At 37.6% G+C, this 21,855-nt stretch overlaps 1 protein-coding gene across 1 annotated transcript in view; it reads left to right on the top strand.

Annotated features, from left to right (window-relative positions):
• Positions 1-21,855, top strand: part of LOC134741389 (teneurin-m) — a 339,256-nt gene that overhangs the window by 292,444 nt on the left and 24,957 nt on the right. The gene's annotated exons all lie outside the window — the stretch shown is intronic.

The following is a 21,855-nucleotide window of genomic DNA, read 5'->3' as shown; positions in this document are numbered from 1 at the left end:
ACTATATGACTTGACTGAGACTTAGTTAGGATTTATGTAGTCTTAGGTAGATAATAAAAGCCTAACAATTAATATAAAGTCACAATAAACAAACAATGTAGCCAAAAGAAAATAATGCTACCTTTGAGCTTCTAATCATCGGAAAAGCGATACTCTTGACACCTGACTAGTGTCGAAACCGGATGGACTGTGTTGTATATATCTACTGGACTGAGCCGTGTCTGTGTCAGTAACTTAGAATAACAGTATTATGTAAACAAGTCCAATTATTTCAAGAAATCGTACTAAAATACTTAACTGGGAAAGCAAGGCGGTACCTATTGACATTCTTGAGAATTCTCATTTATAGTGAGTTGCATTAAATATTATTGTGCCAAATATGGAAAAGGTATACATGTAGTTATTTTATATGTTGGGAAAAAGTAAAGCAAAACAATTTTTCGCATTGTTTCTACAAAAAAATCTACATCTTTTACTACAAATAAACTTGCACAGCTAAAACTTTTGCAGTCGAAATACAAAGTTTCAACAACTTGGTATAACTCATTAGTAAACTTAACCGGTTACTTAAAAATCCGAATATTTTAAAGGCCCGTTGCCCACTTAGCGCGCGTCGTAAAAATATTAAGTGTAAGTACAGTTTATGCTCAAAGTTCCCTTAAGGCTGTGACGTGCCCCCTCCCTTCTGCCTTCCCCTTGCGGGCCTAATCCCCCCACGCCCACGATTTTAAGGCCTCGGTTAATATTGCACTTTTCTGCAGTTCATGCCCGACTCTACTTAAGCCGGCAGTTCAGTGTGCATGTCTTAAAATCTTTGGGATTTCAAACTTCGTATGGCGGCTTTCAGTAAGCACTTTCTAGGTTCGTTGTTCTATCTTTGAGAATAAAACAAGGCGGAGGCCGGATTTCCGCATCAAATGTGCGCCACGTAAATAATTCAGTACCTATTGATGGTTTAAATTTAATAGTTTTGAGGAAATTTGTAAACAAGGATTTCTACTGTGATAATAGTGACTGCAAATCTAATGTTTACTTCATTGTCCATAACTCATATGAGTCAACTATACTATTAATGACCAGAAGCAAACAAAACAATAACTAAACAACGTTTAATGATTTATAGATACAATTAGAGCCATGTTATAGTATTATCGAGTAAAGTATAAACATGATTGACTAATGCATTGTTTAATATCTAAGTAATCGTAATCCTCTCATATGTTTAGAGCTGCGAGCTTTAATTTGTTATTATACCAAAATATACGTTGGAAAATGTTTATTTGCAACAGTATTCCGATTTAAAACGCTGTTAAGGTTTTGATAACGATATATGGTACAGTCAAAGTATTTATTTTCCTACCCATTTTGTACCTTGTCACAGTGACAATAGTATGAGGTCTCTAGCTACTTTCATATTGATTGTCACTGTGACAAGGTACGAAAATGGTCGAAAATTAATTTTTTTGACTGTTATGTACCATCACGCTCCGCGATTGTTGCGCCATTTAGGGTCCTAGCTAAATTGATTGTTGAATACTTACGCTGTAGAATTTCCAATTTAGCAAGAACCCTAAAAGGCATAACAATCCCGTGTGGTGACTGTATCTATCTGCACCAAAGAAGGCCTTGCAGTTTGACGTACTTGCAGTTTTGTCTATGATACTAGCGAACATGGACGCAAAATTTGAAAGTAGGCAACATGGAGACTATATATACCATCCATAGTAGGCAAGCTTAAGAACCGGGCCTTTTTCGTGTAGGTGTACAATACAATACAATAACTCTATTACACACCTCAAATAACAACAACTGAAATAACTAGTTTACACAGTATAGAGGTTTACAAAACAAGCGGTCTCATCCCTAAAGATCGATCACTACGATAGAGCCGTTAGAGCCATATACATTACTCGTAGGTGCTGTATATTATTTTTACCTACGAGAGATACTTCGCGCAAAGTGCAAATTGGTGCAAATCGTGTCATAACAAGATCTAAAATGTAACAAATTGTAAAATCTGAATACCGCTCCTGATCTGTGCATGATATGCTCTATACAACATCCGCTTTAATTATTATGATTAAACAATGGTTTATTTGAAATTGATGTGCAGGCTAGTGACATCTCATTCATGTTAATAAATACTAGCGGTTGCCTATAGGTAATAAAGCACTACGTGTAATCATTAATTTTAATATTCAATAATTATTAAATTGCGGGACTGGAAGTATGGCATATCGGCAACGTGCATGCACCCCTGGACTACTCTGAAGTTTTGAACTAGATACTCTAGGCTACGGTAACCGCTTACTATCAGACTGGCGGTATACTTGTTTAAAGCTGACGTGATTAATAGCGGGGTGCTTGAATATCTAATTAGTATAGCTATAAAACTTCGTTTGAAGTTTTTGGCAGAAATCGAAAGCGGAAATCAAATCTCAAGTGAAATATTTACATAGGTACTGATATTAGGTTATTGGAATCATATTACGTAGTCACTCTACGAGGATATGGAAACGCAATACTTACTACAAATACTTATAAACATAAACTGAAATAAATGTCATATACGAAGGAAAAAATGACCAAACGGGGTACGCTGGTTCGATTCCAGCTCTGGACACTGGAGGCTTTGGTCATTTTTTCCTTCGTATATGACATTTATTTCAGTTTATAGTTTAAATAGTAGTGTGTCTACTTGAAAAACGACAAATTAAAAAATATTTTCATAGAAAATAATTTAATTTGTTCTTAGAGTACTTATAAACATTTTCATTTTAATAAAATAGCAAAAACTATAGCCAGGGCTGACAGTTGACATATTTGTGAAACATTGGGTAGAGTGCGGAAAGGGCCCCATTATATCCACCCGCTTTCGCAGGTGAATCTCTGATGAGTTTTCTTTGCTATTTTTGGCGCCTTTGAGCTCGCTGCGTGCCGTTTCTCGCACTTCGATTTTTGCTTAATTTTGGGGCACTTTGGTAGGTAATTTGCTTACCTAAACTAAACTCCATGCAAGTTTCATTATCGCTGTTAAACTCGCATTGGGTTCGGTTTCGTATGAATCTCAATTGAATTATTTTTGTTTTTCTTACTCGACTGCAAAGAAAGGTTTATGGATTTTAGTTCTGTTATTTATGTGTACCGCCCATTCACCGTGTTGTCAAAACTACTGAGCCCATTTTGATGAATAAAAAGTCCACTGATTCGTCTTTATATCCCGAGTGATATAGACTACCTTTTAATGGACTATGGAAAAGGGAACGGTTCTTCCGAAGTCGGATTAATAGTTTTTCAAACACACTGTATGATCAATATAGTGTTTTAGGCTAACAATTAGATTAACTTTAGGACTAACTTAAATTTCGTTCAAAACTATTTAATGTTACCATTTTTGTACGCAGTTATACAATAAAATATAAGAATTCTATTTTAAACAAACCTTTTATCTTTATAAAGCATGTATTGTATTCGCGTAGCAGTTCTGTAGCGGACTGTACCAAAAGTAATGGTATGTTCCTATATTATGATCCCGACGTGTGTGACGTCATGAACAGCCGAGATAAAGGCACGTATTGTTACAGTGTATACAACGGCTGATAACCGTCCCGCTAGCATTTTATCAGCAGTTAGGACGAGCAGCTAAGGCTGTGGTCTAATCCTTGCCCCACTATGCCTTGCCGATCTCTCATTGTATTTGTAGTACAACATTGGTAAAAAAATAGGCGATTATTATGAGTACGTATGTAGTAAATTAGCCGATCTAACGAAATTAAATTTAGTAACTAGTATTTAAAACAGAGGAATACACGTGATGTAGTTAGTTTTTCTGGTCACATAACTCATAAGTGAGCATAACAATGCTCGGAAAAACCTATTTCAATAAAAAAAAACTAAACATGATAACTTCGGTTTCTATGTAAACGTGTTCCCCGACTAGTCGGTACATCAGTCGGAAAAAGAGAATCATCAAGTCGCATAAAAATAATAAAATAAAAAGACGCGAACGAGTTAAGCATACAATATTATTAATCACCCCCCCCCCCCTCCCTCCCTTAAATCTTTGTAGATTTACCAAAAAGGTTATCGCTCCTCCTCGCCCCGAGCACAACCTTATCTGCGGTTGTAGCGAATCGCGAAATTAGTAAAGTTTACGTGATCATTATTGGCGGCTGACAAAGCGCCCGCACGGCCTTTGCGCTTTGACAACGGTAATTGTGAGCGAAACGAGCGAAGCGAGCGGAGCTAGCTTCCGCCCTTAACACTAGTTCGCTTAAACTTATAATTCCTATTATTATCTCTTCATCTTATATTTAAATAGTAGTCAACAAGGTCTTTTGTGCAGTGTCAGATCTCAAAAAGGGGATTCCTGTTTGTTACCATCCAGAGGTATATGGTAGTTCTTTTAAAATGATAACTCATCTTTTTGTATTTTTTTACGGACTTTAAAATCGCAATTTAACAGTAGATTTTTTTTTATCTGGTCCGTTAAATGGTTGACGTGTTGGTGGTAATTATCCATTTCCGATTTAACGTTATAAATTATATTTATACTATTTTCACATAAACGATTCAACTTTTTGTTAAAATACCGGCGGGTTTTTACTTCTTCCTCAGTTACAGTCACAACATTAAAATGTTCCCCCTGTCCATATTTTCTCTGTGCATTACGTGAAATCTATCTAATCTTTTTGTGAGTCAGGATCAGTAAGACAGAATACTCGTACAACCAACAACGTCTCCAGTTAATTAGATACTTGAGCGAATTTCCCTCAAATATCGTTCTTATACCCTCCAATCGGGCGGGTCAACTCGCCAACTCGACTCTCCTTTCAAAGCGTCAAAATTCATAGTGACTACAATTTTCGTAACCGCAAATTACGTCTTTGAACTCCCGAAGTGGAGCGGAAACGGCCGAAGTCGCTTCGTTAGTGCCCCGATTGGGGCCATTGTAGTAGCCCGGTTAAACGCTCGGACAATGCCCGGTGACTACGTAATTGCGACTAAATAGTCACACGGCTGCAACTTTAATCGCAGTGACGATGCGTTTTCCGTTTTTCAGCTGTAAAAGCTTTACGCGATGATAATTGCTCGCAAATGAGCCGTTGGGACGAATGACGAATTAAAATGATGATTTCGTTTTTTACGCCGTCGTTATTTTCGCACGATGGCGTTTTATAGGAAAGTGGGGCGTCGTCGCACCCTTGATTTAATTGTTTTTAAACACTTTCTGTTTATCTCATATTATTGCGAATTCCGAAGAAACAATCTACGAATAAATAGCAATCTTATAAGTACATACTTTTATTCTTATTATTGTACTTACTTACTGACAACTCTAAACTCTTAATTTCGCATTCGATTTACTTTTAGAAGAAGCTATTTTACAAGAGCATCAAATAACAAATAAATAGGCTAATCAATCCTGCTTTCAAAATTACGAGCTATAAATCTAGAAGCATGTACGTTTAACGTAAAATTTCTTTACATTTTTCCAAGCCGAATACGTTGCGAAGGGGAGAGCGGGGATAAACGAGTGCTGCATGCGGACCACGCTAATTGAAACTATAAATATTATGAAAGCCGACGTTTCCCTTCGCCCGCTTTCATTTCATTCTACCTAGCTTTGCAGCTACTTCTTTAAAATTAAACGGTAGATTATAATTCTAATTCCAATGCCTATAGCCTGTAGTAGCGCATGTGTTTCACTTACACGACCGTTACTACACGCATAGACTGTTAGTTGGGCTAGCAGAGTAGGTGCTATAATTCTGTTGATATTGCTGGGTGTCTATGGATGTAAAGTTGGTTATAGTGAAGTAATGCAGCGATGTATCGGGCGCTGCGGTGTCGGGCCGCTTGGGGTGGGCTCGGTAGCGGGTAGCGGGCGCCTAGCGTAGGGGTGGCGATAACCGTTTTTATGCCGTAATGCGGGGATCCGCGCTAAGCTGATAGAATTGTGGCGGAATCAGCAACGCTTTTGAAGTTCTATTAAATTGTAACACTCACGAGTTCGCGCCAACGCGCCTGTGAAATTGTGTCTTTATTGAAATTGTCGTGAATTACTTTTTCTAGCGAAGTTTGTGGCTATTGGGGGGAGCGAGTATCATGCAAAGGTTTACATTATTATTAAAAATACATATCTATTTTGCTTAAAAACTAAGGTATTTTTATGTTTATAACAATAATAGGAACTGACTTGATTTTTTTACGTACTTTATTATTACGACAGTTCTTTCTGATTCTTTGCCTCACTGCCTTATTAACACAAGATAACGGAAGCTGCACAGGGTTATTATCACAGCAAAGTGCCAGCCAAGATCGCTATTTGTTAACAATCTCCCATCCAAATATGCCCTGCGCCTGTCACTGACAATGTAATCGAAAACAAATGACGACACACGCTCCTGTCATAATGTCAACCAATTTGACAGATGGGAATACGTGGCGTCAAATGTAATTAAATGTAGCATTCTTTAGGGTGGCACTTATGGACGTGAAACCGCCAGTAGGTATGTGGATAATGTAATCATTTACTTTTCCTTTGAAACTATTTTTATTAATTTTAAACTTGATTGCACAATACGTGAGTACAAAAGGACTGAATGCCTTTAGGCATTTTCTAACAGTCAACCATAGAAATACGTCAACATCACTGAGAAAAAGTAACTTAAAATGTGACAACCTATATATTGTTAGGATAGTATGCTTACAGCTCATAGCTTCCAGCTTCCAGTAGGTATAACCAATTGACATTTTATAATTATTTAATCAAAATTTTCCAAAACACTATATACAAAACATTTTGTTGCCACAAGTCGAAGAAACGGAGTCGAGTTAGTATTATTTAATTTCAAAACCCACCACAGCAGATGCTAGTTTCCGGAGTTTTCCCAACAATTGTTTCGCACCTGGCATCTGAATAATGCGATTCATTTGCATATTTATTTAAAAACCTATGAATATATGAATTTCTTGTGTGAGATATTAACTTAAACTCTTAGATTATTTCTTCTTTATATATTTGCTGAACCTAACCAAACTTGGGCTTCATATTACTATTATTCTGGGTTAATACGCTTATCATTTATTTTACATTTATTAAATATTATCTAAATCAGCTCAGCGGTTTAAGCGTTTGTAACAGACGGGCAGACGGAGTAACTTTCGCATTTGTAATATTAGGAGGAATTTAGTAGGATACATGCATTAGCATGTCATGCTCCGCGCACACAATTCTAACGGGAGCCATTTTGTCAGCGAGCTATGACGTCATTATTGACGGCATCCATTACGGCGCGCCGAGGCGGATCATTTGTTGGTTAAAAAAAACGTGAAGGCATTCATTATCGGGAATTAAATGTGTATTGAGGACCCCATGTTCCATTTTAAAAACCGTTTTTCTTCATAGAGTACTTCTGTTATTTTTTTTTTACAATAACTACATTCGATAACGAAACAAATTGATTTCCTTATTGTGAAATGTATTGAACCCGTGAATAGTTTTCATTTCAAATGAAGCAAGTAGATTCGGCATTAAGGCCGAATATGGGCTAAGCCAGATCAGCTAGATCATAAGCGCGTTACGGCCGGCCGCCGCCTGGGCACGCGCCAAATTGACCATTACACGCTTATGCTTATTGGTTAATTGGTCAATGGGGTATTTGTATGTCATTATTTGTTTTAGTGTTGGAAATTCTCACAGCTGGGTTATATAAATTAAAGTTTTTAAGAGAAGTGGCATTGTTTAAAAAGTTACTTTAATAACTAGTGTTCAGATTTAGAAATATATACACGATTCAAGCATCACCGCCTCTTTAAATCTTCTACAAATAATACAAAAAGATGATCATATAGGGTGGTCTGCAGTTGAAATGCTAGTTTTAGTTATTAGATCTGTTTCCAATATGATACTGGTCAGTCAGTGTCAAAAGTGAAATGTCTTCAACCAAAAACGTCACTTGTGACACTGACAGATCAGTATCATATTGAAAATAGATCTAATAAAGATAAGATAAGATATAATTCTAAGATATAATTTAAAGAATTTATTATTATTATTTGTTTGTCCTTGCCATATCTCGGGACCATGGGGTCCCGGACTTTTGGGAGGCATGCATGGGGCCGAAGCCAACAGCGCAGAGGCCCTTTTAGACATTTTTTTATGTTATGTAATACCTACACCAGCTAGAACCCATTCACGGGTACAGATAGATACAAGTAAATAAAGTGGAGAAGAGGGGCGGTTATGGTGTTGAAGTTTGGCTGGTCAAAAGATTGGGCTGTCCAATCCACCCCTGGAGCATAATTATAGCTCTAACGACTCCTCTCTGGACGGCCAATTTAGGCAAGCCAGAGCCAAGTCCTGCGGGTCCCCTTGGGGTTCCACTCCGACCGACAAAGACACGCCGGAGACGTTGACCCTGATCAACCACTCTCTGGAGCACTCGGGTCCGTGGGGTCGTTACTCCCCAACAGCTTATTATTATTATTAACGACTTATTTTAGGCAAATTTAGGTAAGTGCTTTCGTAGTTTAAACACAAAGCAAGTATTTTTACTTCGACAAGCTTAAATCCCGGCGATTCAACGAGCTACTCCATCGAAGCTTCTCACCTCGCCGTTTTTATGTTTTCATAAATTTCCGCGGAGATCAATATTTTATATTCGCACCCGCAGTAAAACGGGTTTTTTTGCAAGTTCGCACCCCGCTGTAGGGCGACCACACCACGAGGCGCTATTTGTGTAAAAAATATTTAATAGATATTCTATTCATATAGGTAAATGGAAAATAAAAACGGTTTCGATGTTTATCCTTGAGACTTGAGACGCAGTAGGTAAGGCTTTTATACATAAATTTAGCTTTTGTTTTGTATACTTTTCTGGATTTTTTTAACAAGTAGGAGTTTAATTGATACTTAAAACGCAATTTTACAACGAATTCTTGGAAATGATATTCCCATGCAGAAGCATTTAAATGCGCTCTCAGTGTCATTTAGACGCGATTATCAGAGCATCGCTGTCTTCACACTTTATTTATCTCTTCTACAATTTAACGACACATCGCACCCCTATATTCTAAGAACACATAACCAATTAAATGCATACTAATTTCAACCTTAACTTATTTTAATTTAGTCTAAATTGGTGTAGCTGTCACAATTACTTAAACCCCTTTTCGTTTTGTTTCGCCACAATTTACGAGCGTCTCGGCGATAATGACCGCTTGACCTGACAAAAAACAGCTGATCGACCTGATAAGTTTATATCGCCCGGCTAAATAATAAAGGATAAATAAATTGGAATGTCCCGCCGAGTGGCGGGGAGAGTGGACCACCTACTCGGCTCTAGCCCTCTCGAGGTCCCACTTGAACCGTTCGATACATTTTTCACTCGAATAATGTTATCTCATGTGTTCCTCTGCACATTTTGTGGCACAATGTAAATACGAAGGCCCTATGAAAGGAAAATAGGTAATAAGGGTGTATGAGTTTTCATACACGCTTAAAACGTGCCTTTGGCTAGCAGCACTTAAAGTGATATCATTACGGATTCAGGGTTGCCTTGTTGAGAAAATGTTGCTGCCTTTTATGCTGCCTGCCCTTTATACTTTTACATAGGTAAGTAGACTAAGCTGGAAACTTTCAATACACATTTAGGGTGCTTTTAGGCCTACTTATTAGTTATGTAGGTAAAACTCTATTTGATATAGGTAACTGTACGATTTGATATAGGTAACTTTACGAGTTGCAAATAGCTACAAAATGTCGTCGATGGCGTAATAAAAAACGTGACGATATCTCAAAAAAAAATTGTAAATGCACACTAATTCACGTTCAGATTATTTTGATCCCTTTATTCGTTCCTATAATGGGCGACTCCTGATACCAGTCGGAAAATCGCGATAGCAAAATAAAAAAATAAAAATCATTTATTTCGGACCACAGAAATCCATAACAATGACCCCGAAATCATCCGGTACAGTATATCTGATGGCGACTACACTACACCCACACCGGCCATCTAATCCAAATATGCTGTATAAATGCGTCCTGCGATGCCCGGATCGTGTTGCAACGACACCCGTCACATCCTCAACACGTCACGTGCCTACAATCCAACTCCATTCTCCCCCTCACACACATTGAGCAAAAGCGAGTCAGCTACAGCCTTAGTCGCTTAGTCGCATGTCGCACAAAGGTTTAGTGACGCACGCGTCGCGACTAAACCAATCGCAACGTCGACATCCGTTGATTGGCCGTGACACTTTATTACCTCGCTAACCCGGGCGCTTTACGTGATAAGTATTTTTATTTTTCAAGATAAACCCGCGTTTCGGATGTCGGAAATGCGTCCGAGGCACCTGTCACCGCGACCCCGTTTTCCAGAAAATGATTTTCGTTGAATTACGCCTTAAAATTCAGGTTTACTCTAGCTGTTCTTTGAAGCAGTTTCATGTTTTATATTTCATGATTTCTAGAGAAAAAAACAACGAATCAACTTTCATTCACATACCGATCTCATCGGGACCAGCAAAACAGCTTAAACACAGATCGACACGTTTTGCCTCTCAAGCGTCCGACAATTGCGAATCAAGTTGACCTAAGGATCGCTGCCGTATAGACAGACAGCTTAGCAGTTTCAATTTACTTTGATAAATAACAAGAGGAACGTCGATAAATTTAGTCTGTCCGCCACCGGCAAGGGCGAAACCTTCTGTGTACATTGTCCGCAAAAAATGACCCACTGTGCAGTACCGCCCGCTGGTAATCCTATTTGTCCGAGGAGATAAATTATCCGACCGCTAATGTAAGCGGAGTGCCCACTGTGCACTAACTAGTCGGGACCGATACATTTATGGTATTTGTCACTGTATGAGATTTGTGGTATCGAGAATCAATTTGTTCCGTGTTTATCGTTTTTGTCTGTTTTGCTTGTGGTTAATGTTATGCAATTCCCTTAATCCTTACCACCATATTTGTACGGATTAAGGGAACTGCACAACATGGAATGAAAAAGTAAGCTACACGATTTATACCTACTGTAGCTTACGTTTTCATTCCTGTTCTATTCCAATAGTGGCTCCACGGGCACAGGGTACGGGCTACCATAGAAAATTTCAATTTTATCGAAGCATAAGGTATGTTGTAAGCTGTGCGTTTTTTGCATGAATTAGAGATTACTTATCTGACTTGAATTATAATACAATTATCGTAAAATTCCATTAAGATTTGGCAATAAAACCTACGTGTTTAGCGGCTCTGATCACTTCGATATGTACGTCAAAGGTGGAACTCACCGGTCACAACACAACTTCTATGATTCTTTCACCACGTGCTTTGGTAGCGCTACGTGCATAACGTGCTGTGTAAACGTTTAAAATGCTACGATGATGATGAAAAATCTTCGTAGCATTTTACCGCGTCGCCTCATACCTCGCGAACGGGTAAAAATCGTTTATCTGACATCGGATACGAACGTGTCGGGTCAGTGAGAGCGCGGGTCGGCCCGTGACCCTTCGATGTATGCAGGGTCAGACTATTGTGCACAGTGCCCACACGTGCGGCCGATCCGAGAAAACGAGACTGCCTCTAATGTATAATTTAACCTAAAATTCGAATGAAAATTGCAATTTTTTTTTATTTTATTTATTGCGTGTTGTCGGTAAAGTAAGGACGCTCGGCAGGCGGTTAATGCCAACGGGAAACCAATACAATTATGCGCGTGTGATAGAGATAGATAATTATTCGTGCTTAGCGTACATACTTTATAAGTTTATATACTTATATAGTTCATGTACAGTGGTTATGATACAGCGGTGGTGGCCGAGTGAATATGACGTCCGACATTCAATCCGGAGGTCGCGGGTTCAAATCCTGGTTCGTAGCAATGAGTTTTTCGGAACTTATGTACGAAATATCATTTTATTTTTACCACTAGCTTTTCGGTGAAGGAAAACATCGTGAGAAAACCTGCATACATCTGCGAAGAAATTCAAAGGTGTGTGTGAAGTCCCCAATCCGGATCGGGCTGGCGTGGATCTCGCGCATGTGAGGAGGCCTGTGCCCAGCAGTGGGACGTATATAGGCTGAATTATTATTATTATATTATATAGTTCATGATTTTTCAAGAGATTTGAGATTTATTCGAAATGCTGCTTATCGTAAAGGTTTGTCGTAATATTTTTTGTTATAATATGTGACATGTGACGTTTTCAACCAAAATGTACCACATTGTCGCTTGTCGATAGGGTTGATTTCTAATTGAAGCTATATGGAAATAGCGCCGTACTGACAAGTGACAATAAGTACCCTTTTGGTTGAAAATGGCACATATGATGACGTGGTATTAGGATCCAGGCGATCCCATGGATCTTGTTAGTGACGATCATTGGCACTACAATACATTAGTCCTCTTTAAAAAATATTCCTTGTACTTAGACTCGTCCGAGCGTAAACTGCCGTTTGGCGACAATGGCGACCCTACAAACGGGTGCATTAGCGTGTTCTTCCCGAGTTTTTTTCCGACAAAGATGGTTGCCCGTTTCCGGCCCCGGCCCGGGGCTAGGGTTCGCGATTAAACGCATGTCATTTTGATTTATAGATGCAATTATTACACATCACACCAGGCCGATTGTGAAACCGCATTTCGTGGCGTGAATTCATTTTAATTCGCGGTGCGGAGGGCGCCATTTTGTAATTATACGCAATTATAATTCTAAGCATTTGCAGTGTAAATAGTTAATATTGCCTACAGATGGATAAATGTCCTATAAAATCTAGGTATCTAATTAAATTACATATATGAAAGGTTGTGTTTGTTCCTTAATCATGCAAAAGTGGCTGATAGAAGGATGTATACATAGTATATATCTTACCTATGGAACGTGTATGGAACCATCCCCAAAGGGTCGAGTTAGGTTAGACTTTTTACAGAATTACTAGCGGGGAGTAGAGTACTAAGTGTAAATAGGATTCAGCTGCCACGGCCTATAACAATAGTTTGCAACTTTTGCAAGAGACGCGTGAAAATAAATGGACTTATGGAGTGTTTTTTAACCCTTATCCAATTTTGCGAGGTGAGTATATCTATTATAGATCATACTAAGCAATTTTTACTATGGGACCAACTCCAAAATCGCGAAACAAATTGGTTATCCTATAGAAAACATCGGCATGTAATCAGTCAAAATTTAATTAATTTTAATTTAAATAATTATTTGTGTTTTATTTTTAAAATGTAAAAGACAGACAATTATTTTTATGCAAAATTTGAACTCGTTCAGAATATAATATCTAGATATACAGAGGTATTACAGTAACTATACAAATACTAAATTAAATTAATAACTAGCTTAAATCTAAAATAGGTCCTTGAGGCATTGTACCAAGGATGCTGGCGGCATTTCCTCGTTGTATCACAATGCTGATACGTTGTGCGAGGAAGCCGCCAGCTCTTCGGTCACCATTATTTTTTAGATTTTGGGTTAGGTTTCGTAAAAGTTGCTCTGTTCGGTGTATATATTCGTGTTGAAAAATATGGGTAAAAAATCACCCTGCATGGCCAGGAATTTCTCCAATGTTTTGTTTGTTAAGTTTGGACCATGTACTGTACGATTAATTAATGAGCACTGCCATTAATCTGCGTTGTTTGCGGGCAAATGTTGCCTCGTTTCAGTAACTAGCCAGCCCATACAGCTATCATTAGCTGATTTATTTGTACTGGTTTATAGATAAACTAGTAATTTTGAAGGTACGAGTATCATTTACAAACAAATCAAATCAATCTAAATCAGTCATTTTGAACGGATAAATGTAAGTTATACCTTGTCTTCGCTGTTGTTTTTGGTAAGTACATAGGTACTTATAAAAACTAACTGTCACGGTCACTTATTAAGTGAAATTTATTAATCGTGAACTCCAATTAAAAAGTAACAAAACAAAACGTATCGGAATCACAGATGCGAAAGAAAAGTCACGTGATTACTTTGATACAGCTTACTTTTGATTGGCGTTGACGATTTGCGATTGTCACCTTTGCTTATTTGCGATTTGTTAATGAAGCTGTGTTGCTTATGCGTTTTCGCTGTTTAAAAGACAAATAAGCTACTTTTACTTACATCCGGTAACATCAACGAAATGAAGAGCTCTTGTTGTCTCGTCGCCTGGCCCCTAAATCCGCAATGATGTGCATTTGTCATGCAGCCGCCATCTTGGATCCTGAGAGCATTCGACACCGACTGAGTGGCTCGTTCACGCGTCTGCCGTAGACAAGAGACGCCATTGTGCCCGGAAAAAAATGTGCATTTTGGTACGCGTGCATAACCTCTTATAGCTACAACAATACATCCAAAAACAACCTTATGCTATAGAAAATACAGTCTAAAATCCTAAATCCGGTTGAATTATTAGAAGGTTCAGTAGAATATTTTCTTTGCCCAATTGGCCGTGAACCCTTCGGTTGAAAAATGACGAGACATTGTTTAAGATGTCGGATTACATGATAAAGTGGTTTGTACCCAGTTTAAGGATAACTACCCCAGTTTAACTAAATGTATATTATGTATCTGTAGATAACTTATTCTTTTTAAACGTTTCTACAATAAAGAGCAATGAAAACTCTGTATGAAACTTTCTATTGCTCTTGAGTACCTCTGGGCATATCATATGTATTATTTTGTCGTTGTATACATAATGTGTTTTTCATTTAAGCATAACTAAGTACGTAGAAAACTTTCTACTACAAAACAGCAACAAAATTACTACCTACTTAAACTTTTTTACAATTAGGCAGGTACGTATTTACTATCTGTATATATCTTGTACATTCTACAATTGTTCAACCCACTCGAAAACCATCGAGAATTCTTAGCTAATCCTTCGGTTCATTGATTTTTATAATACACTTCCAAATCCATAGCCAATCTCGATAAAAAGTACAAGGGGAGATGTAGTAATATGAGGGGTAGCAGATTGCATTCATAAAAATATCGCGTACGAAATAAATCTGCGGTGTCAGTAGCCCCTATTTTATCTTATTAAAACAATTTGTTTGATTGTAGTCATCGCTGTGGGTAATGCCCTTCATTTGTCTCCACCTCGCCATTAGTTTGTGGGATTAAAAAGAAAGAAAAAGAAACAAGCATAATGGTAGTTACCTATAGATGTTTTTTTTCCTTCCCATCTCTTATAAATCTAACTTTTTTACCATTGAACTTTATTTACCTATACATAAATCAGAGTAAGTAGTAGTAGTTATAGTAGGAAGTTATGAAATGGGACGTTGAATAACGAAATTAATAGACTAATTTGAACCGCAGTTAACGTTTACTCTGTTCAACACCTATTAATCCACTTGTTAGTTTAGCAACTCCGTAATACCGGGTTCTTAGTTGTTGAATCACGGACGTATTCGTCAAACATTGACGACCGAGCCAGTGGCGGGACATCATCTGTCCGTCAAAGGAGATAAATGTACGTAGTAATACCATCCATGCCCCAAAAGAGCACGCGCTATCAATCCTCGTATCAAAAATGTACATAGTCCTACCTACGCTATCCTCAATAACTCGCGATAAAATATGGTGGAAAAAAACTATTACACGGGTTGAAGGAATGGTGTTGGGTCATCATTGTCATCTCGAATCGGTTATCATTCGGCGGCCGGGCCGGCAAGATGGATGGCCGAATGGGTGAGAGCCGGAGTGTGTTTGCGTTGGTAAGGGTACGCTAGTTGTCACTATTTGCGGGGTTTGTGACCGGTTCCTTTTTAGGGTTCCGCACCCAAAGGGTAAAAACGGGATCCTATTACTATGACTCCACTGTCTTTCTATCTGTCTGTCAGTCTGTCCGTCTGTCACCAGGCTGTATCTCATGAACCGTGATAGCTAGACAGTTGAAATTTTCTTATATGATGTTTTCCTGTTGCCGCTATAACAACAAATACTAAAAACAGAACAAAATAAATATTTAAGTGGGGCTCCCATACAACAAATGTTTTTTTTTTCCGTTTTTTGTGTAATGGTACGGAATTCTTCGTGCGCGAGTCCGACTCGCACTTGGCCGGTTTTTTAATGTTCGTATAATTAAAACTGTCTAAAAGTTAGTCGATATAATTCTCAATTATTGAAATCAATAGGGTTAAAAATTAATCTACCTACTAAGTGTATTTTTAAAGTTTTTGGAATCTGACACATAACTCGGTACAATGTTGTAAAAGAGACAACCGGTACTGCCATAAGCAAAATAAATTTGTGCCTCGAATTAAAATACCTCGTAATTTGCGAAAAAAACCTTATATTATCGCGACAGATTTCAAAAGAAACCGCCTAATTACCCAATCACAACGGTTTCAAATAACACGTCAAAAATGGCGGCGAAGTTGGTTTTTTACAACGTCGTTATCGAAGGAGAAATTATACGTTCCGTCAAATAGATTTTTATGGTGTATTAAAGCCAATTTCGCCATTAGCCCTTACATTACCGTGCACATGGCACTGACATTTTATTGCCATTTTATAGACGTGTATGATTAACTAAGTAGGTTCCTTAAATGGAGGGATGCAAAAGCGAAATACATTAAGACGAAAGTGGAGGACGCCTTTCGCCTTTTCATACAAACGTAGTCCTCATTTTCCTCTCTGGATATTAACATTATTGAAAATATGTTGACACAATTTGTTGTATCAACCACAGCTTTTGATTTGCAACGTTTGATTTTTTTCGAACTTTTAATTATTATAAGATTTAGGAGCATTCAAAAATTTGTATAAAATCTGTTTTTCGCTTGCAATTTTTACAATAATCAAAAAATCGAAAAAATGTTAAACGTAGGGGCATAGCTATGGTTAATATACATCCAATTATGTAAAAATATTTTCCATTATGTAAATATTCAGAGTAAGCTATCCTCTATAAAGTTTGCGCGTATAATAAAAAAAAAGGTGCCGTTTTGGAATGATCAATTAAAAAATTTCAATGTTTGATCATCCAACGGTCTAAACATTCAAACTTTTACATTTAATTTTATAGGCGTTAGCAGTAACTTAATCCTTACAAAGGTCGAGAAATTCTGGCAGTACTGTAAAACTAATTTACATGGCATTAGTATCAGTTCACGCTCCAGTAAAAACCGATGGGTCCAGTAATCGATTCACGTTAACCGAGTTAAACCATCAACTGGAGTCGATGCTTAGTCGATAGTTAAGCGTAAGAAGCGTCCATCATGGCATAATTTGGATATATGCGAATCCCCTTCGGGCGTAATCGGGTGAGCTCAATGACCCGAGCTAGGGCTGTGCGTTACATCACCTTAGGGCTGCCAAGTGCCAACATTATTTATTATGTAATAATTTTTGAATACTTTTTTTTTCATTGAATTGCTGATAATACAGAACCAAAAATATTACTAAATAAGCCGGAATGAATTTTGCTTTTCCAAGAACAGAGAAGGTTCTCAGTTGTCTTTTATGGACTCATCGTCCGAGCCTCCGAGGTCTCTAACACATATATATATATATATATATTTATTACGCTATTTGTTAGGTATATGATAAATAGAAATATAAACTAGGCTATGTATGTACCTAAATAACATTCTACACCTACATACAACATTGAATGCAAAAATTTAGCACGCATGATTATTGTTTCCGTAACGTTTCGCTAAACCATAAATACGAAAAGCGTGGCAACGACATCGCTTTAAACCATCTAAACACCCGCTTCTCCAGAGACAAATGATAAGCTTCACGCGTCAAACTTTTGACAGGCCGGCTCTAAGCATACGTTGTAACGCGTGTTTTTTCACCATTTATCTTTAGGGTTATTTTAAAGTGGCAACCCTAGCGGGGGCGCGATCATCAATCTCTATCAGGGATCGGCGGAAGTGGAAAAAACGGGAATATGACCGAAGTGTGGACGCGGGCTCGCTCTAATGGTACAAACCTTTGGCGGAGTGTTGTAAGTGTTACTCGCTACATATGTTCAGCAAATATAACGGAGTGTGGAGCAGCAGCGAACAGCTATCATTGTGAACTGTAGTTTCATAATCTTCTGTTAGTATAACATACAACATAACATTAGTATTTTGTGATTTAGAATTCAAGTATAGACTATAGGAAAGTTGCGTGAATTATGGATATTCACTTTCAGAATTTTTCTATAAAGACCTTTAAATCAGAGTGACAGTTTTACTTCTGCAAAAAACATTTTTTTTTACATCTAAATGGTTAAGATTCAAAATATCTTCTGTAGAATGTAAACGTAATATTTCAATTGAAACATGAATAAAAAGCACTCGTGCCTTCAGAGTCCAGTGCAGTGTGTGTCCACAGTGACTTGAACACGAGCCCATGGCCACGACGTTTGACACAGATGCCCGATACCAAAGATAGATATAACTCCGTAATAGATGGATACAGTCTAAGGAAAAAACGTGCCTCGAAAATCACGAAAATTTGACTCTCGATCAGATGGCGCCACTAGTTTTGGCCTACACTCGTATAGAGGGCGTTGACTGTTTCGTTTGTTATTTATAATTTTAACGCATATCAGTGAAAGAAAATGGGTCAAAATCATATAAAAATAATTAATGCAAATAAAAAAATCATTTATTCATATTTAAATACATTTTAACGTATTTTTATAAATCTTAATTTTTAGTTTCAAAGTATGTCGATAGATGGCAGTGAATTTACAGTGGTTACAAAATTTACTATGACAGTACCGCTCTATCTTATTATATCCTCATTGCCGATACCTAGCCACAGTTAACCTCCTCAGTTAATTAGCCTTAATAGAAACAAACAAACGAACTCACCGATAAATGGCCTGAGATAGTTATTTAATTGTCTTATCTCGCTCGGGGTTAATGCAGATTCCTTCCCACTCATTGTATCTCAAAACGACGTTTTAAAAAAACAGTTCTGTGTCAATGTAGTAAAGTTGAGTTTGGAAGGTCCGGGGGAGTAATATAAGAGGTTGGGAAAGTGGTTATTTTCGCTTTACGTCTTAACTTTTGTGAAAAGTTTCCTTTCGGTATCGGAAGCGTCTCCCTAATGAACGGTTCAAACGAGATTTCAGCGGAATTAATGTTTTGTGTAATTGCTCGGGAGCTCGGGAAATGACAAGTTGCTCGGCACTGTACCCAGTGTTTATTATACAAGTTAGACATTTGTATCGAAATTAATGTTTACCCCCATCAAACTTTTGTCAAAGTAAAATAGCGATTGTATTATAATGACTTACTTCTCCTTTCAGTATATTGTATGTAAAATAAGAACTAGATGAGTGCACTTGCTTTTCTTTCATATATTTCCATATTAATTTGTACATACAGATAGGCTTATATAATTGGCTAACCTAAAAGACATTACTGTTCGGATATTATTTTTGAAGACGTGAGGAAAGTATTTAGTATAATCTTATATTTGAAGTAGACTGATTCTAGGATCTGAATAATTACACTACTGGAATATTTCCACTTAAATGCGTGTGATTATAATGTCACTCCAAGTGTTGCACTTAAACAAATTAATCGGTTTCAGATTGATGACATTCACTGTCAGTCCTTTGACAATTCCTCTCTTAAAATGAATCAATGAGCTTGGAAACTAAACCTTATTCATATGAGATACAGAAGGGTGTAGGGTGAACCGACGATATGAGATAAGATTTTGGCACAATTAGTTGGAGATTTCTTCCTATGAAGGGGTTGAGAACGATTGGGACAGTTACTTTAGTAATTGGAGTACTAACTGATCGAGGTGTTCTGAGATGGCACAATGCGGTTAAGATAGATGTCACGATCAATTGATTAAACCAACGATTTATTTAATGTATCTGACGGATTTAAGGAGGTTGCATTGAAATGTCAAATGCTTGTTAATCGGCGTTGATACTCTACACCCTGTAACAGCTGGATCGATGGGATGGGTTAAGTGCCGGTTAAAAATGAGTTAATGTCGAAGTTTTCTTATGAATAGCCGGTTTTTTTCGCGAATTTAGTGTGCCATAATTAAAAATTCTTCACATATATATATATATATATATATATATATATATATATATATATATATATATATATTTACACGGTATATCGGTCTTGATACTTATTCACATTATGTATATCTGCTCCTTTGTCCTCATGCTAATGCTGTTAGGTACAGTCCGTGACATCAAGCCAATCGCCGGCCGTCATCAAAGTCATCGACCGGCCTCTCAGACCACGTTAATTAGACTAACTAAGCTTTCTGCCTAGCTGTAGCTATGCTACTATATATTTTATGACGTTATATCCTGCCCGCCTGGCCTACTGACGTTTATACAAACATTTGTGACTCTAGACGCCTTAAATCGGGACTAATCTCAGTATATATTATTTTATTTTTTATTCCTATTTGTGTTTTTAGGGTTCCGTACCCAAAGGGTAAAAACGGGACCCTATTACTAAGACTCCGCTGTCCGTCTGTCCGGCTGTCCGTCTGTCTGTCACCAGGCTGGATCTCATGAACCGTGATAGCTAGACAGTTGAAATTTTCACAGATGATGTATTTCTGTTGCCGCTATAACAACAAATACTAAAACGTACGGAACCCTCGGTGCGCGAGTCCGACTAGCACTTGGCCGGTTTTTTTTTACTTAAAAGGATTAAATGGCTAAATGTTTTCTAACAAGCCGTCCTTACTTTACAACTATATGGTACATAAAAGCTTAGATAACATCTAGTAGGTACTAAAGCTTAAACATTAACTTATGTGACATATTTTTCGTTATGTAAAATGTCAGTGTCAGTGTGTTTGGTCAGTTTAGACAAAATTGCGCATGGCTGCAAGAGAGTTTTATTTTCAATTTGGTCATAAAAGAATAAGATCACTTTATGCAGTTGGATACCACAGTCAAAAAGCATCATCACATATAAAGTAAACAGTTTTGTAAATATAAGTACTTTCAAAGTTGCTTTTGCTCTGTACCCGTCACCATAAAAATCGGCGTGCTTGTCCCTTTCTACTCTCCTATTATATTCAAAAGCCAAAAATGATACCGCAGCTGAAAATCGAAGACGGAACCCCTCATTCCCTTGCAAATTTCCACGTCAATGACACCTATGAATCAAGCCCCTCTAAAATCCAGCGCATCAGTCAGCCCCGGCTGCATTCTTCCGAGGACAGCTAATTCTGGGCCCCATTCGCGGCATCTATCACCAATCCTATCCGGAGATTCAATGAATGATAACGAGACTAATAAATACGAAGTCGGCTCCCCAAATGGCAGTAATTAATTTAATGGATTTAGACAAAGAAATATGTACAATGAGATAGTGAGATTAATGGTGCACCTCGCCATTGTTTCGGCCATTAGCAGATGTAACGTGGATTTAGGTTACGGGTAACTTGAGCGTTTTTCTGTTTAGTGGCGCTAATGAACAGATCCTTTAACTTTCCGTTCGCCAGTATACTTTAACTATGGACACTAGAAATATGTTTTACTTAGAAAATAATCTACAATTAAGACGATAATTTAGTAATAATCTTCTAAACATATATATACTTTTGGGATGTAAAAAACACTTCTTAGAAATAGTAGGTATATACCCATTTTCTTCGCGGGGGCTTGTAATGTTCTGCTAGAAACAAGCGGCCTAATCAACTCAGTTGACATTACACTATTACTCTGTTAGATAACTAGGATGTTCTCGCCCCTTAAATCGTCATCCGGTCCGTCCCTTAATACCGCAAAATGTGTCTAATAAATCCAGTCCAAATACTTCCCAGTACCTTAACAGCAACAAAAGACATTTTATATTGCCGTAGATAGGACAGATTACAATTTCTAATGTACCGTTCGAATTAGCATAA

Source organism: Cydia strobilella, chromosome 5 (assembly GCF_947568885.1).
Source record: "Cydia strobilella chromosome 5, ilCydStro3.1, whole genome shotgun sequence".
NCBI classification, from domain to species: Eukaryota; Metazoa; Arthropoda; class Insecta; order Lepidoptera; family Tortricidae; genus Cydia; species Cydia strobilella.
This window is presented reverse-complemented; position numbering and strand designations above follow the sequence as displayed.